Below are 4,570 nucleotides of genomic sequence, written 5' to 3' on the forward strand. Positions count from 1 at the left end.
ATTACCACCACAGGTGAGCCATGGAGCAACAATGGATTCAGACCTGGCTGACAGATCTCTGAAAGTACTTAATGGACTAGTCGGGGCAGCAGTTGGCTGGGATCTGAAGAGATTGCTGTGAGGCCTCTTGTGCTTTAAGGTTTTCCTCAGTAACTCTGGAAGTAAATGCAGAATCACTGCCAGTATGGTCTAAGTATGGCTTAAATTAGTAAGTTGAGAAAAGGGTGGCCAAACTCAGCAGACTGGATCGTTCCCAAGTGTGATCCTGTCAGACAGAATGTCTGCATAATTTTATGTCTTCGAGTGAGACAAGTCTTATCTATAGGACAAAGGCTATAACCCAAGAAGGTCTGAAGAGTTACTGTGGAGAAGCAAGGAAAAATGCTTCTTCAGTGTGATGAAGCAGTAAGAAGGAATGGCTAATTCAGTTCCTAGGTGTGCTACAAGAAATGCTTTTACTTCAGAACATACCTGTTTGGAGTCCAATACTAAGAATGCATTTTTTAAAGCATGTTGCAAAAGTGGTAAAGGCACAAACAAGAGTTGAAGAAAAATGTTAAAAGAAATTTTTTTAGAGTGAGAGACTTCAAGAGCTCAGTCTTCTTGCTTGGTCAAAAGAATGATTAAGAGATGACTTGATCACATTACATAAGTATCCTTATGGGGAGACAGTAGAAGTACAAGAGGCTTTTTAATCTGGAAGAGAACAGCACCACTAAATGGCAGATGAATTCATACAAACTAAGTTTAGAGACAAATACCATTTTTGGTGATGAAAATCATTAGTCTTGGGAATAAGCTACCAAGGGAATGGGTGTATTTTCTATCCAATGAGATTTTACATAAAGCAAGAATGCTTTTTGTAAAATATATTTAACCAAATATAAGCTATTGAACTCATTAAATGTATCATGAGGTAAAGTGTAGTGGTCTACAACATATAAAGTGAAGTAAAAAATATTATGTTGCCATATAGTCTTAAACTCCATAATTCTTTGATGAAGATATGTTTCAATTTTGTAGGAAATTGAAGTGGTGTTGAGGGAAGAGGAGCTGAGGAGCTTAGAAACAGCAGCAGAACTGTAAGGGGGAGCTACTCAGGGTGGTCAGGAAAGCATGGCTGGATGTTAAAGAGCATACAGCAGTGGTATATACAGAGTGCTATGTTTTCTGTGGCTGGTAAAATCTTTGATCGCTTAACTGAATTGCAGCATCTCAGCTAGCAAAGTTAGACAAATCCCTTTTGGCCCCACTGACTTAGATTACACAACCCTCAGCACACAGACCACAAGCATGTTCGGCTGATTTTCCGTCCTGGCATATGCAGAGCCTCCTGCACCCTGCCCTGTGCTGCTGTATGTCACTGACCCCTTCCACAAGAGAGCTACTTCTCTCCTTCATTTCCAGCTGACCTGTGATTCTTCCCCTGACTCTCCTGTACCCCTCAGGAGTGCCCAGGTCTGCTTTACTGCTCCTTCCCTCCAGTTCATCAAATCCTGTCTGTCTCTGCCACTGACGCAGCTTTTTGCAATAGGAGTCGCTTCAGTTTGTGGTAAGAGGGGAGGAAAAGGACCTTCTTCTTTTTTTTTTCATATTCCTAGCAAAGGGCCTGTCCAAGTCATGTTAAAATTAAATTATTTCTAAAGATGAAAAGCCTTCAGGTGGCTTGTATACTACCTAGATCTTAATTTTGCTTTTCCAACTGTAATTGCTGCCTGTTATTATGAGGGGAGAGAGCAAAGAAAAAGCAATGAATCCAAATTGTCTTGTGAGGGAAGTAATAGAGCAGGGCTAAGGAAGCTCAGCAGTCATTTAAGTGCACAGCTTCTTGTAAAACCCTTCTGAAAAGCCTGAATGAATTCCCCCAAATGAATGACCATTTTGTCCCCTTTCAGTTCTTCTTCTCTAGCATGGAACTCAATGTGCAGCTCTTGGACAGACAGATTCCACAATAAATAGAGAAGGAGAGTAAAACTAAACCCACTGGAGTTTGGCCAGCAGCAATGTCAAATCTCTTGACTGATTTCCCAGGGAATTCTTGCTCTAAATGTCAGGAGAACATAGCCCTGCAGCCAAACTTGGACCAGACCAATACCAAGGCGTGACAAAATAAATGACCTAAGTAAAAAGATTACATTGCAGGAAAATTAAAACCTGCAAAGATCATATTTCAGTAAGTAGTGTTTCATATAAGATACTTTTAGTAGACAAAGCTTAACCCAAACTTATAAACTGATATGGGGAGGGGGATCTATTAGTGGCAACAGAGTGAAATCTTTAGTCAGTCAGAAAAGAAAGTCTTGAGAGTTTCTGCAAGTCTGAAGTGGGTTCTGAAAGTCTTGCACTTTGCTCTCAAACACTGTTGTCTACAAGAGCCAAGGAAGGTCAAAGGAATTTAGTCTCCTAGGAGTCTGCACAAATTTGCACAGTAGCTAAGTCCCTCCATCCCTTGGGCACTTCTGAAAAACCTCTTGGATGCTCTCCTGCTAGCAGCAGAAAGCACCTTTTCTCTGTGATTACCTGCAGCAGGAGCCTAAGCAGCTTTGAGATTTCAGATCCTCCATCAACTGCAGCTGAAACTGGCTGGTGGGTTCAAGATCTGATGGAAAGGGCAGGAACACCAGAAAAAGAGAGGGGAAGAGAGAGGAGCACATGGGTGTAAGCCTCATTGCTTTTGGAACCTGAGAGCCTGAAGTGGTGCTGAGAGAGGAGCAGAGCAAGCTGAGGAGCTTAACAACAGCAACATAAGATAGTACAGTCCAGATCCACCAGGTACAAGTGGAAAAAGTCCAAGGCACTGAGAAAACACTCTGTGCTTCTAAATTACACCTTTTCTTTGTATTTCAGTCTTTCTTTTCTCTGCTTCAGCCTTGTCCGACAAACCCCACAGTCTGATGGAGTTTCACAAGATGGAGATCCATGAGACTCACCATAGGAGCAAAGGGACTCTTCCCACACTGCTGTTCAGTGAGGTGACAGAATCTAGTGCTGGGAGTTTTTCTGCCTCTCTCTCTCATATTGTTTTAGCTGGAATTAACTGTTTACACATTCCTTTCTGACTTTGGCAGTGTGCCATCTCCTCCATAACAGACCAAGCCAAAATCCCAGATCCAGCATGCTTCAACTGTCTGGGAAGTCCTTGTTCAGAACAGGGATGTGCCTTACGTGTGGCGGCATCTTCTCACCATGCCTTATGTTTCTACAGAGATATTTAATTCATGATGCCCTAAAAATGACTGTAGAAACTCAGATTTAATGTTCAGTGAAGGAGAAGCAGCGGCACAGTGAGATTCCCACTGCACGTCCTCCCCCTCCCCCCTCCCCCCCATATGGATTGAGCTTCAACACCATTTAAAATTTTTCATGTATATCATTTTGTAAGTTATTTCCTTAACTGTGTTGATCACAGTAGCAGGAGGAATATTTCATCCTTGTGCAGAAGTCCAAAATGAGAAACAGAAAGAACCTTTGTGGTCCCCACTCCCAACATTGACATATTTTTCCCTGGACAAACTGGGGCAGCTTTCGTCTGTTTTTCAGTGCCATCTCAAGGGATGTCTTCCTTGCCTTCTGTGCTTTCAACAGAACATAGTCTGTTTCTTTGATCAGAGCTGGCACAGTGCAGTTTGCTCCAGGTTTGTGCCCAAAGCATTGCCTTCTTCTGTTTATGCAGCCACAACCTTTGTCTAATCCTCCAGAAGATCTTTCACAGTAAGAATGGTAGCAGTGACAGAAGCTATTAATGTTTCGGCTTCTCCATGTGGCAGTGATCCGGTCTGCAGATCAAAAAGAGCAGATACACACTATCTGTAAGGAAAGGAAAATCAATTACTGGCTTAGTTGAGCAAATTTTGTTTGTGAACAAACAAACGGGCCGCAGGAGGCAGGGTGCCAAAGAGCAAGTGTGTTGTCAGGGCAAAGCTATGAAAGCAAACTCAGCCCTGATTTGAAGCAGCCAGCTCCAAAACTAGAAAGAAACTTGAGGTTTGTATGGGTGCCTTTCGTAGTTTTTAGAACAACAGAGGAAAGAATTTCTATGACAGAAGTAGCCGTGGAATGAAAGGCTGAAATAACCAGATAATGACTTCACCAAATGCAGGTGGGAAAAGATGTGGCTCATTCAAGCCACACCAAGGGAAGCCACAGGTGTTTGAAACAGAGCATTAAAAAAGGAACTTTTTGTACAGTAATTCCTGGCAGAGGGGAGAAAAGGAATAGGGGTAAAAAAAGCTTATGCTGAAAAACACCCTGTATTAAATCTTTTCACTGTGACAAACTCCTCCAGCAGCCTTGAATGAAAAAGTTGGTCTTGGAGTATATGGAGTATATGGAGTATCTTGGAGTGGAGACACTGTTAGGACTTGAAGTTTCTGGAATCATTGTACCAGGTTGTGAAGGGCATAGACTGAAAAATCAAATGCACCAAATGAAAGAGCAGAGCTGTGCAATGATGACTGCACCCCCTCTTGACTAAGCTCAAGACATCAGCAAATGAAGTGAAGCTTGAAAAGAAGAAAGGCAAACATCCAGCCAGCTGTTTTCTTTGTGAGTGTCTCTTGGTACCCTTTAT

The sequence above is a fragment of the Chaetura pelagica genome, unplaced genomic scaffold (genome assembly GCF_000747805.2).
Source record: "Chaetura pelagica isolate M959 unplaced genomic scaffold, ChaPel_1.0 scaffold109, whole genome shotgun sequence".
In the NCBI taxonomy this organism is placed as follows: domain Eukaryota; kingdom Metazoa; phylum Chordata; class Aves; order Apodiformes; family Apodidae; genus Chaetura; species Chaetura pelagica.